This window comes from Phocoena sinus, chromosome 15 (genome assembly GCF_008692025.1).
Source record: "Phocoena sinus isolate mPhoSin1 chromosome 15, mPhoSin1.pri, whole genome shotgun sequence".
In the NCBI taxonomy this organism is placed as follows: domain Eukaryota; kingdom Metazoa; phylum Chordata; class Mammalia; order Artiodactyla; family Phocoenidae; genus Phocoena; species Phocoena sinus.
The window spans coordinates 4,465,001-4,479,460 of record NC_045777.1 but is presented as its reverse complement, the minus strand read 5'-3'; positions in this window follow the sequence as shown (position 1 = coordinate 4,479,460).

Genomic DNA, 14,460 nt, shown 5'->3' with positions numbered 1-14,460 from the left:
GAATACTTATTCTTTTCAAGTGTAAAAGTCCGGACTTCCCTGGTGGCCCAGGGGTTAAGAATCCGCCTGCCAATGCAGGGGACATGGATTTGAGCCCTGGTCTGGGAAGATCCCACATGCCACGGAGCAACTGAGCCCGTACACCACAACTACTGAGCCTGCGCTCTAGAGCCTGCAAGCCACAGCTACTGAGCCCATATGCCGCAACTACTGAAGCCCACGCACCTAGAGCCCACACTCCACAACAAGAGAAGCCACCGCAATGAGAAGCCTGCGCACCGCAACGAAGAGTAGCCCCCGCTCACCACAACTAGAGAAAGCCAGCGCACAGCTATGAAGACCCAACGCAGCCAAAATATAAATAACTAAATTAATTTTTTAAAAAAAGATAAAAAAGTATAAGTGGAACATTCACTAAAATAACTTATATTCTGAGTCATTAAAAAATTAAACTTAAAGGAATTAAAATTATACAGTGTATATTCTCTGACCATAATGGACTTAAACTAGAAATTGATAACAGGTATCTGGAAATTAAACAACACACCTCTAAATAACCCATGGATCAAAGAGGAAGTATCAAGTAAATAATCTAGAATTCCACTTTAGAAACAGAAAAAGAGCAAATTAAACCCAAAGAAAGCAGAAGGAATGAAATAACAAAGCAGCAATTGGTATAATTGAAAATAGAAAAATAGAGAAAATAAAGGAAACCAAAAATTAGTTATTTGAAAAATCAATACATTTGATAACTCTCTAAGCAGACTGAGCAACATAAAAAGAGAAGAGACACAAATTATAAATTTCAGAAAGGAAAGATGGAATATCATGACAGATGCTACAGATATTAAAAGGGTGATAAGGTGGTCTCTCTATGCCATAAATTCATTTGGAAGACTGAATACTATTAAGATGTCAATACTACCTTAAGCAATCTACAGGTTCCATGGAATCACTATAAAAACCTCAATAACATTTTTTGCAGAAATAGAAAAACCCATTCTAAAATTCATATAGAATCTCTTGGGACCCCAAATAGCCAAAACAACCTTGAAAAGGGGGGAAAAGCCTGAAGACTCATACTTTCTGATTTCAGAACTTACTACAAAGCTATAGTAATCTAAACAATGTGGTACTGGCACAAAGACAGACATATAGACCAATGGAATGGAATAGCCTAGAAATAAACTCTTGCAAATATGGTCAAATTACTTTTGACAAGGGTGTCAAGACTATTCAATGGGGAAAGGACAGTCTTTCAATAAATTGTGCTGGGAAAAATGGATACTCACATGCAAAGGAATGAAGTTGGATCCTTATCTAACACCATGTATACAAACTAACTCAATATGTATCAAAGACCTAAAGTAAGACCTAAACTTATAAAGTTCTTAGAGGAAAACATTGGGTAAAAGCTTCATGATACTAGATTTGGCAGTGATTTCTTGGATATGACACCAGAGACACATGCAACAGAAGTAAAAATAGATTAAATGAATTTCATGAAAATTTTAAAATTTGTGCATCAGGGGCTTCCCTGGTGGCGCAGTGGTTGAGAGTCCGCCTGCCGATGCAGGGGACACGGGTTCGTGCCCCGGTCCGGGAAGATCCCACATGCCACGGAGCGGCTGGGCCCGTGAGCCGTGGCCGCTGAGCCTGCGCGTCCGGAGCCTGTGCTCCGCAACGGGAGAGGCCACAACAGTGAGAGGCCCACATAACGCAAAAAAATAATAATAAAAATAATTTGTGCATCAGAAGACACTATCCACAGAATAGAAAAGCAACTCATAGAATGGGAGAAAACATTTGCAAATTGTATAACTGATAAGGGATTAATATCCAGAATACAGAGAGAATTCCTAAAACTTGGCAACAACAACCAAAAAACCCCAAACAACTTGATGAAAAAATGGGCAAAGCACTTGAACAGACATTTCTCCAAAGAAGATATATGAATGGCTGATAAGTACATGAAAAGATGCTCAACATCAAGAATTTTTTAGGAAATGCAATCAAGACTACAATGAACTAACTATAATGGGTACCTAATACCCATTAGTGTGGCTAGTCTCAAAAAACCAGAAGGTGATACTGTTGAAACTTTTGTGCATTGTTGGTGGGAATGTAAAATGGTACCACCTCTGTGCAAAACAGTATGGTGGCTCCTAAAAAAATTTTAAATAGAATCACCATATGAACCAGCAATTCCACTTCTAGGTTTACACACAAAAGAATTGAAAACAGTGTCTCAGAGATACTGGTATAACCATGTTCATAGCAGCATCATTCACAAAATGTGGAGACAACCCACGTGTCCATCAATGGATGAACAGATAAGCAAAATATGGTCTATACATACAATGGACTGTTATTCAGCTTTCAAAAGGAAGAAGGATGTCCCTGGTGGCGCAGTGATTAAGAATCCGCCTGCCAACGCAGGGAACACGGGTTCGAGCCCTGGTCCGGGAAGATCCCACATGCCGCGGAGCAACTAAGCCCGTGCGCCACAACTACTGAGCCTGCTCTCTAGAGCCCACGAGCCACAACTACTGAGCCTGAGAACCACAACTACTGAAGCCCCCACACCTAGAGCCCGTGCTCCTCAACAAGAGAAGCCACTGCAATGAGAAGCCCGCGCACTGGAACAAAGAGTAGCCCCCGCTCGCTGCAACTAGAGAAAGCCCGCGCACAGCAACGAAGACCCAACACAGCCATAGATAAATAAGTAAATTTAAATAAATAAATAAAAATTTAAAAGATAAAAAATAAAAAGGAAGGAAATTCTGATACATGTTGCAACATGGATGAATCTTGAGGACATTATGCTAAATAAAATAATCTAGTCACAAAAATACTGTATGATTCCACTTATATATGAGGCTTTTAGAGTACTCCAAGTCATGGATACAGAAAGTAGAATGATGATTGCTAGGTACGGAGGAAAGGGAAGAATGGGGAGTTAATGCTTAAGGGGGACAGAGTTTCAGTTTTACAAGATGGAAAGCGTTCTGGAGATGGATGGTGGTGACGGCAGTGCATTATGAAGTTAATACCACTGAAAATAGCTGAAATGATTAGATGGTAAATTTTATGTCTATTTTACCACAATGAAAAATTGGGGGGAAAAGTAATGCATATTATAATCCCTGGAACAGACATTAAAAACGATGTGTAAAGATGCATATTTGAAAAGATAACAAGGAATTAAAATGGAATATTAAAAATACAGAAACATTTCTGTTAACCCAAGAGAAGGCAAAAAACAGAAAAGCAAAACAAAACAAAACAAAAAAAAGAGAGATTAAAAACAAATAGCAAAAGGGACTTCCCTGGTTCTCCAGTGGTTAAGACTCTGCAATTCCAATGAAGGGGACACAGGTTCAATCCCTGGTCAGGGAACTAAGATCCCACATGCCATGTGGCACGACCCCAAAAAAAAAAAAAAAAAAAAACCATGAGAAATGGTAGGCTTAAACTTGACCTTATCAATCACTGTGTTAAAATGTAAAGGGACCAAACACTCTAATTAAAAGGTAATATTGTCCAATTAGATTTTAAAATCCAAGATCTAACTGCATGTGATCTACATGAAATAATTAAAACACAAAGACAAGGATTAAAAGTAAAAGGATGGGGCTTCCCTGGTGGCTCAGTGGTTGAGAGTCCGCCTGCCGATGCAGGGGACGCGGGTTTGTGCCCCGGTCTGGGAAGATCCCATGTGCCGCGAGCGGCTGGGCCCGTGAGCCATGGCCGCTGAGCCTGCGCGTCCGGAGCCTGCGCTCCGCAACGGGAGAGACCACAGCAGTGAGAAGCCCGCGTACTGCAAAAAAAAAAAAAAAAGTAAAAGGATGGGAAAAATTTGCTATGCAAACAGTAAACACAAGTTAGACTACAAGAAAAATATTGCCAGAGATAAAAAGGAACATTTCATAATGATAAAACATTTCATAATGATAATGAAAACATTTCACAATCCATCAGGAAAGCATGACAACCATAAATGTATATGCATCTTAATACTGAAGTTTCAAAATGCATGACGCAAAAACTTGATAGAATCAAAGGGATAGAAAATTCCATAATCATAGATGGATTTTAACACTCTCTGAAACTGATAGTAAAACTGGACCCCCCAAATTAATAAACATGTAAAAGATTCCAACGTTATTATCAACCATCTTTCCTCATTGACATTTATAGAACACCATACCCAGCAACTACAGAATATACATTCTTTCATGTAAATATGTAATATGTATCAAGATAGACCATATGCTGGGTCAAAAAATGTCTCAGTAAATTTCAAAAGATTGAAAACTTACAGAGGTTGTTTTTTTTTTTTCCCTATGAACACAATGGAATTAAATTAGAAATCAAAAAAGACATATAGTAAAGCTCCCAGATATTTGTAAATTAAGCAACACATGTTTAAATAACACATGGCTCAAAGATGAGATCACAAAGAAAAAATTTAAATATGTCAAACTGAATGACAAGGAAAATTCAACAAATCAAAATCTGTCAGATGCAATTGAAGCAGTGCCTACAGGGATATTTATAGATTTTAATTTGTTTTGGAAAAGACAGAAAGGTTTAAAAATCGATGATATAATTTACCTTGTAAAAAGCTGGAAAAAGAAGAGCAAATTAAGCCCGAGTATGAGAATAAAGGAGATAATAAAGATAAAAGCAGAAACCAATGAAATAACAAGCAACACCTAAGACAGTGGTCCCTGAGCACCATACTCTATACCCCATGTCTTATGAGGTCTTTCCACTATCATTCATGGGCTTACAAATTATTCCTGGCCAGTTTCAGCTCCAGGTAATATTCCTCCTGTTGCTTTCCAGTGTGTTTTTTCTTTCCACCTTGATAGTTTCCTTGCACATGTATAATGATCAACACTCAGCTACAGACTCAGAGGAACCCTCTACAGATGTCCAATGTTTTCTCTGTGTTCAGCTTTCTCTCCTCCCTACTCTGACTTGCAAATTCTCACCACTGTGGCCTTCCTAGACACCCCAACTCTGCTCAACTCATGGGGACCATTAGATTCTGTTTGCAGTCCCACTCCCTGTGCTGTGGCCTTGAAACTCTTTCCAGCCGTGCACACACACACACACACACACACACACACACACACACACACACACACAAAGAGGAAAAAGGAAATGAAAAACAAACGGTACATATTAAAACATGCAACAAGATACTTCAGGCTCAACCATGTCGATGATCATGGTAAATGCAAATAGTCTAGATGCACCAGTTAAAAGGAAGAGATTGTAACATTGGATATAAAAATAATAACCAAATCTATGCTGTCTGTAAGAAACCCACTTCAAAACTTATAAAAGGATGGAAAAAGATACATTAGTAACACTAACCAGAAGAAAGCTGGAGCTGCTATGTTAAACAAGTCAAAGTGGGTTTAAGACCAAGGACTACTACAAGGATAAAGAGGACCATTTCATAATGATAAAAGGGACAATTCATCAAGAAGAGCTAATCCTACTAAATATTTATACACCAAGTAATAGAGCTTCAAAATACATGAAGCAAAAACTGACAGATTTCAAAGGAGAAACAGACACATCCAGAGTTAATTACAGTCTTTGATACTTTCTCTCAATAGTTGATACAATAGATAGATGGAAAATCAGTAAAGATAGAGAAGACAATAATACTATCAAAAACAATGGCAGAACGTAATTCTTATCAAGGACACGTGAAACATTCATCAAGATGGATCATATTATGGGCCATAAAACAACTCTTAATCAATTTTAAAAGACTGAAATTCTACAGATAATATTCTCTCACCACAGTGGAATTAAATTAGAAATCAGTATCAGAATAGCTGGAAAATTACAAATATCTGAAACTAAAGCGCACACTTTTAAATAATCCGTGGCTTGAAGAAGAATTCACAATAGAAATGAGAAAGTATTTGAACTGAGTAAAAATTAGAGCATAACTTAAAATGTGTGGGATGTGGTTAATGCGTAGAGGGAAATTTCAAGCATTAAATGCTTATATTAGAAAAGCAGGAAAAAACTCAAATGACCTACAGTTCTACCATAAAAAACAAAGCAAAACAAAAACGGTAAAATCAGCCCAAAGTACAAGAGAAAACTGAAAACCAATATAGTAAAATCAGTAAAAGCAAAGGCTTGTTGAAAATATCAATAAAATTGATAAACTTCTGGTCAGATTTAGCGGGGGGCAAAATGAAAAAAGATATAAATTACCAATAGCAGAATTAGAGGCCATCATTAAAGAGCCTAAGTGAATGTTATGAACAACGTTTTGTCAATAAATTCAACTGAGATAAAAGGGACAAATGCCTTAAAAGACACAATCTATAAAAGCTCACTCAAGATGAAATATATAACATGAATAGCTCTATAAACATCAAAGAAATTGGATTTGAATTGGAAAACTTTCTTGCAAAGACAACTTCGGGCCCAAATGGCTTTGCTGGTGAATGCTACCGAACACTTAAGGAAGAAATAATACCAATTCTGCGTAAACTTCCAGAAAATAGGACAGTTCATTCCGAAGTCATTACTCTGAGACCAAAACCAGACAAACACATTACAGGAACAGAAAGCTATAGCACAGTATCCCTCATAAAGATAGACGCAAACTTCCTCAACAGAATGCTTTCCAATTGAATCCAATTATATCTATATGTGTAATACCTCATGATGAAGTGGGGTTTATCCTGGGAACTCAGGTTAGTGTAACGTTGGAAAATAAATGAATGTAATTCCTATCTATAGACCACAGAAAAAAAGCATATGATCATCTCAACGGGTGCAGGAGAGGCCTTTGACAAAATTCAATATCCATTCACAATAAGAACTCCAAACAACTAGGAATAGAAGGGATATTAACCCATTAATAAACACTTCAAAAATCTTTAGCTAACATCATAATTTATGGGTAAGGACGGGATGCTTTCTTCTTAAAATTAAGAACAAGGCAAGGATGTCCAACTCACCACTCTTACTCATAGCACTGGAAGTTCCAGCTACTTTAATAAGGCAAGAAAAAGGGAATTCCCTAGCTGTCCAGTGGTTAGGATTCCGCATTTTCACTGCCAAGGGCCTGGGTTCAATCCCTGGTGGGGGAACTAAGATCCCGCAAGCCAAGCCGTGTGACCAAAAAAAAAAAAAAAAAAAAGGCAAGTAAAAGAAAAGGCATGCAGATTAGAAAGAATGAAATAAAACTGTCTCTGTTTGTACATGACATGACTGTCCATGTATAAAATCCGAAGGCACCTTCAAATAAAACAACCCCTCCTAGCAGTAAGAAATGAGTTTAGCAATCTTGCAAGATGTAAGATCAACAAGAAAAATCGACCACATCTGTATGTGCCAGCAATGAACGTGTGGAACCAAAATTTAAAACACAGTGCTGGGGCTTCCCTGGTGGCGCAGTGGTTGAGAGTCCGCCTGCCGATGCAGGGGACACGGGTTCGTGCCCCGGTCCGGGAGGATCCCACATGCCGCGGAGCGGCTGGGCCTGTGAGCCATGGCCACTGGGCCTGCGTGTCCAGAGCCTGTGCTCTGCAACGGGAGAGGCCACAACAGTGAGAGGCCTGCGTACTGCAAAAAAAAAAAAAAAATTGGAGCAGTGGTTGCAGAAGGCATGGACTACAAGGGCCTTGAGAGAACTTTCTGAGACAACAGAGATGTTATCTGTTGACTGGGATGGTGATGACATGGGTATTTGCATTACTCAAAACTCAGCAAAAATTGTACTCTTATCTGTGAATTTATTGTATGTAAGTTTTGCCTCAAAAAAGTTACCATGAAGGCACATTGCTGTTCAGCCTTCAACTAGCATCGTTGCACCATTGTACCCCATAAAGTTCCAAATTCCTTCCTCAAAAAACCTACAACAAAACGCAAAATAGACTATAAAGCAAAAGATAATAAATAAAAAGTCCGTTAACATAATGTCAAAATATTGGGGGGACAAGTAATATATTGGTTGTCCCTCAGAAAGTCCATTTTAAAAACATTTTCTTTCTAAGCATATAATTAAAAATTAAACAGATGGTTTTTGTTTTATTCTAGTATTCTGTATCACAAAATAAAAGCAAAACACACTGACGGATTTTTTTTTTAACCAAGCAAACCTCATCTGTATTGTTAGAAGTCAGGGTGGTGGCTTCCCTTGAGAGGGGGGTAGCGACCAAGGGAACCACGAGGCAGCCTTCGGGGGGGGTGAGGTTCTGTTTCTTGAGCTGGGTGCTGGTTGCACATGTGTGTTCAGGCTGTGACTGACAGTTCGTCAAATTGCACTTCTCGTGTATGCATGTGTATATATGTGTGTCTATATGCGTCCACTTTTCTCAATGTTTCTCAATTGTACGTCTATAAAATTAAAACAAAACCAAATTCATCTTAAAAAGTTAACCATAGTGAAAGATTGGTGAACAAGGAGTAAATTCAAAGTACAAATTGTTTTTTGAAAGAGAGAAGTGAGAGAGAGAGGAAGGGAGGAAGGATGGACACAGTGCCTGACACGTGGGTCGTCGTTTGGGTTCATCTCTGTGTGCTCGTGGCATGGATTTGCCTCTTCCCCACACCAGGTCTATTGCATTTTAACAATTGGAGCGTTATGAAGTGTTGATATCTGGTCGGGATATGGGAGAAGGAAACGCATGGTGCCCGGTGGCCCCCCTGGGCTCGGGAAACGCTCACGGGATGGAGGGCGTATTTCTGGGTCAGCCGGTCATAGTCTGCATCCGAGAAGGCGACCAGATTCCATGAGCTGCTGAGCGCTCGTGGAGAACAGGGTCTGGGAGGAAGGAGGACAGTGGGGTAGGTGGGCTTCAGAAAACTGGCCGAGCTGAGCCCAAAGAACCTCTGTTCTCTCTGGGGTGATGAGCGTTGGAAATAAACACACAAGCTGCAATGAGCTAAAATGCCAAGGGGCCAGAATTGAGGAAGAGACTCAGATCTCTCCTCTTTTGAAACTGGCAGGAGGAGGAAATGGGAAGGGTACGTGTGGGGGAAAGAACAGGAACGAAGGCTCAGAGGCCGGTCTAAGCTCTGAACCCACACCTAGGACCACAGCTTGGAGAACAAGCGTTTCGGTCTGGGAAGCAGGTGCCGGCACCTCCCCCCTCCCCTCCAGCCACCTTGTAGCTGTTGATGGCGATCTTGACCGACACATCCAGGGGCTGGTTGGTCACCCCACCCACTGTCTTCAACAGGGCCATGAAAACCAGGGGGAACCACACGAGGAAGACCAAAGCGAACATGGCGATGCACCCAACCCTGTACTTCATGGCTTTCTTCTGCTGCCGCCCAGGCGGCCGGGGGTATTTCTGCAGAAGAGGGGCAGCTGGTCAGGGCCAGGCAGATACAGGCTCAGTGGGGGACAGGTTGGTGAGTGACCCCCCCCAAAGTTGGGGGAAGATGGTCAATTCAGGGAATGTCTAGTGGTCCAAAGTGCTGGGGTCAGAGAGAGTTGGACCCAAGTGCCGACCCCTCGTTCTTCCCAGCCGTGTGACCTTGAACCCAAAGCCATGCTGAGCTGCCTGCCTCTCTGTAAAATGGGAAAAAATGGTACCTGCTTCTTCAGGGGGGTTGAGCATCCGTGAGATGATGGTGGGAGAACTTAACATAAAGTCTGCCATTTTATGGAGGATTTACTACAAACTCCTGAGCCCCGAGTGAAGCAGGGCCTGGGCCACGCCATGAGGTGAGCACCTGGCCCACTGGGTAGGGCAGGAACCTCACTGCTCCCGGGGGGACGGGGTTGAGACCAGGAAAGCTGCCACCTCCAAGCCTCCCGAGAGGCAGGAGCTGCTGCGTGCCCACCTTCTCGGACTCCTGGCAGGACTTCATGATGAAGATGTTGGCATACACGTCCTCCAGGCATATCCAGTTGGACAGGTTGAGGGCAGTGTCAGTCCACACCCAGTCTATGACAACCCTCAGCCCCAGCAGGAAAGGTACCAGGCGGAACCTGGGAGCAGAGAGGACCGCTGCGAGGCTGGAGGGCACTGGTCCACCCACGGGTCCAGCCCATCCATCCATCCAACCTGTCCGTGCGACTGCATCTCGTCCTTGCCCTTCCCCCACCCCGTCCATCCTTCCAGTGCCATCCACTGTCTCATGCATCTTATCCTGTCTCTTCCCATCTCATCCCGCCCCATCCCAGCCACCCCGTGTATCCTCCATCCTTTCAGCAAGCAATCTCACACTCCACCAGGCCCCATGCTAAGTATCTAGGCTATGTGGGTTAACAAGAGCTACAGAGCATCCTGGTTGGCGGACACCGACACTACGTAGCTAAACGTTTCTAGATCGTGGTAAGTGCTACAGAGGGAATAAGCAAAGCGAGTGGCAGAGACGCTCCAGCTGGGCAGCTGGGGAGGGTCTTTATGCCGGGACCTAAAGGGTGAACAGAGGCAACTCTGTGGAAGGGGGTGGGATGAGGATTCCCAGGACACAGCCCCCCCAGAGGTTAGAAAGAGCTGGACACAGTCTGGGAACAGAGTGGCCGCAGGGGCCCACGGAGGGGAAGGATGCAAAGTGAGGTAGGAGACGCGGGCGGGATCGGGCCACGGGGTCTCGTGCGCTGCAATGAGGAGAGAGTGTGCAGGGAAGATGTGCAAACACAGCCGGTTCCCTCTTGCCCTGGTTCAGCCTACACAGGGGTCCCAGGACCCCCTCGGACGTGGTCCCATCAGAGGGACTCCGTCCCTCCAGACATGGGCCCAGAATTTGTCCTGGATGGGCCCTGCAAGCCCCAGTGGGCCCCTGCCAGGTACATCTGAAGCTCCGTTCTCTACTCACCCTTTGGTTGATGAGGTTGAAGTGCTTGGTCAGGAAATTTCCGAGGATCTGGTTTGGGTAGCCGCACCTGATCTGGTAGGCGGACGGGCCAAAGTAGATGCATTTCACCAGGTACCAGATCTGAGCCACATGGTTGAGATTAAACCTCCTGCAAACGCCCAGAGAACGGGAGCATCTCAGTCACACCTGGGCCTCCACAGCCCCGCCCAGGAATAGGAGGGGGCTCAGGAACCCAGTGCACTGAGCCCATCAAAGCCAGGAGGAAAACTGGGGTTATTATTTCAAGCATAATTGTTAGCTGGGGAAGAAAGGAGGAAAAAAGTAACACTATTATTCCTCAAATGATTTGATTTGCAGGTGGCCTCTGGGGACACCTGGGCTCCCTTTACTTTCCTGAAAAAGGCAAGTTTTTATTCTCCACTCACCTACTCCTGACAGAGGAGCCAGGGCCACAGCTGCAGGTGTCAGAACCTCGCCCCTCTCGGGCTGTCTGCGGCTCGGCTGCTGACTTATTCTTAAGATAATCCTTAAATCTTCTTCGTTGGGCCGAAAGGAGAGCATCTAATCAGAAGGGCCTCGGGAAGCTCTTGACGTGCTTCTTGGCAGAACGGGGAGAAATGAGCCCCCAGCAAGTTTGCTGCAAACGTCTCTTCTGGAGACAAGTTTCGAGCCAGGCCCTGGGGTCCAGGGGAGGTTTGATGTCTCTGCTGCTCTAAATCTGGGCTTGGAGCCCAGGCCTGGGGTGGCAGGTCAATGCCACCTTGCGTCCCCCGCCGTTTCTCAGCTGGAACCCGGCCATCTCCTAGTCTCCCTGGCGGGCCCGGCATTGGCCTTTTTCGTAGTGAGGGAACGAAAGTACAGCTGGGCTGAGCCAGGGGAGTCCCTGGGGGAGGTTTACAAGGCCTGATAAATATTTCTCGAGCTTATTTACAAAGCTGCTCGGGGATACATCAGCGGTTCAGTCCTCTGCTTCTCACTCCATCAGAACTGCAAGATGCTCCCCGTGCAGGTGGATCTTTGCGTTTTTTCTTTCTTTTTTTTTTTTGGTTTTTTTTGCGGTACGCGGGCCTCTCACTGTTGTGGCCTCTCCCGTTGCGGAGCACGGGCTCCGGACGCGCAGGCTCAGTGGCCATGGCTCACGGGCCCAGCTGCTCCGCGGCATGTGGGATCTTCCCGGACTGGGGCACAAACCCGTGTCCTCTGCATCGGCAGGCGGACTCTCAACCACTGCGCCACCAGGGAAGCCCTGCCTTTTTTCTTTTGGCCGGGGGCGTGGGGGGGTGGTGGGGAGGGAGAAAGGAGGGCCGGCAAGGCAGTCAGGGTACCTCTTGGTGACACCAGGCAGGATGAAGAAGGGCCAGAAGTGGGTGCGGAGGACTCCAAGGACCTGGAAGGCACACTTCCCCAGCAAGGCCTTCCGCGGGTAGAGGGCCCGGTCCCCCAGCATCGTGCCAAACTGGATGAGCCCCATCGGCAGGAAGGCCTTGGGCACCGTCTCCTCCAAGAGCAACTCCACCAGGTCAGCGGCTGAGTCTTTCTACTGGAGCCAGAAAGGCGGCTTAGGAAGCAGCTGGCGGAGGGATGTGTGGCCGAGAGCGCCTCCCTCCCCTGTCCCCGCCATCCTCACGCTTCAGGCGCTTTAGGAGGCATCTCCCTTCTTAGCCTGGATCTCGGGGGCCCCTCTTCCCCTCACTCTGTGTGCCAGCCTCCAAGTCCTCTATTACAGAGGCTTCGTGCTACTACATCACTCCCTGCACCTGGGTCCCTCCCTCGGCCCCTGAAAACCCTGGGCTCCACTGCTCTTCTCTCTCTCATTCCTGTCTTGCCCTTCAAGGCCTGTTCTGATGCTGCTGGACTCCAGAAACCCTCCTGACCTTCCCTCCCCGTCCCCTCCCATCCCCAAGCAGAGCGGGTTCATTACGAGCCCCAGGACCCCATCTGGCCTCATGGAGGCTGGATGCCCTCCAGCTTGGACTGTGGTTTGCTGCTCCCAGATACGTGTCCTGTTTCCTCAGTTGAAAGCTCAGTTCCTTGAGAGCTGGGGCTGCCCTTCACAATTCCATGAGCCCCAAGACACAGAGCAGAACTCACCCCCCAAAATCTGAAGTTGGAGGGGACTCTGTCTGCTCCCACTGTCACCACCCCCCTCCCCTTGGAGCACGGAGCACAGGCCACAGCTGAGGGAGCTACGGGGTAGGCTTGTCCTCCCTCCAGCCCCACTCTGGCTGGCAAGCGGCCCCAGTTCTTGGAGTGAGGGTCTGGGGCTTGATGGATTCTCAGCACGCGAGGTGGGCGGTGGAGTGGGACGGGGGCAGAAGCTCTGGACAGAGAAGCATGCCGCCAGCTCGGAGGAGACCCTATGCCCGCACTGCAGCCCCTGCCCCACTTGTATCTGGCTTTCACCTTAATTAGTAGGGGCTTTTCAGAGAAGCAATAAAACAGCGACATAGCAACTTGGACGGGGCATGGAAAGCGAGAGCCATTTCAGTAATGAAGTTGGTGGAATTGCTATTCTAAATAGAGGGACAGAAACGGGCTGGGGAGCGAGACAGACCACCCTCTGCTATTAAGAAAGCCTGTCGTCTGCCTGGTTATTAAGGAACTGACGACCACACCCACCCCCAACTCCGGAGGGACACTGCAGCCCCAGGAACCCAGACGTCTGGGTGGAGGCTCCCAGGAAAGCCAAGTGCTGAGCTGGGCAGCCTGGAAGGCTGTGCGGGCCCGGGGTCGCGGGCTCACCCCAAAGGCCCAGTAGCCAAAGAGGACAACGGCCAAGTTGAGCATCTCCACCAGGAAGGCAAGGGTGTACACGTTGTGCACCCGGCTGGCTGGCGGCCGGTAGAGGTTGGAGAAGAACCAGTGGATGGAGTGGTAGATCTGGAGGGTCCTGCGGGAGAGAGGGTGATGCCGAGGGCTGCCCTCCTGGTTGACCACATCTCAACCAGTGCCGGCCAGAAGGCTCTGGGAGGAGGTCGCAGCTGACAGATGCAGAGGCTGAGGACCACACACAGGTTCATTCTCCTAACACCTGTATTCTCAAAGGGCACAGGGGAGGCTGCCCTGGTGTGCAGGGACCGACCCCCGAGTGACCACCATGCTGCGGTCTCTTGATGTCTTCATCTCCACCCCCTTGAGGGCTGGTTGCTTGAGGTCCAACCTAATCACTAACCCAACCATAAGCTCTCGAGGGTCTCAACCAAAGGCCAGTGAGACGCAGAGTGGAGAAGAGCTCGGTGTGGTGGACCCTCTCCCTGCCAAGTTCTCTCTGTGTGACACGAGGCAAGTAACTCTGTTGCCAAGCTTCAGGCTCCTCACCAGCCAAACGGGGCTGATGAGCCCTGGCCTGACTATGCCACAGGGTAGCTGCAAGGGTAAAGTGTTGGAGTCAATGTGAAACAGCTCTGAGGATGAGACAGTACAGCGGCCATGTTTGATTGTTTGTGATATACAGGGAATCCTACAGGTGAGCAACAGGAGGGCAGGCAGGTGGCTGTGGGTGGATGGATGGATGGATGGATGGGTGGGTGGATGGATGGGTGGGTGGATGGATGGATGGATGGGTGGGTGGGTGGGTGGATGGGTGGGTGGATGGATGGGTGGGTGGATGGATGGATGGGTGGATGGATGGGTGGA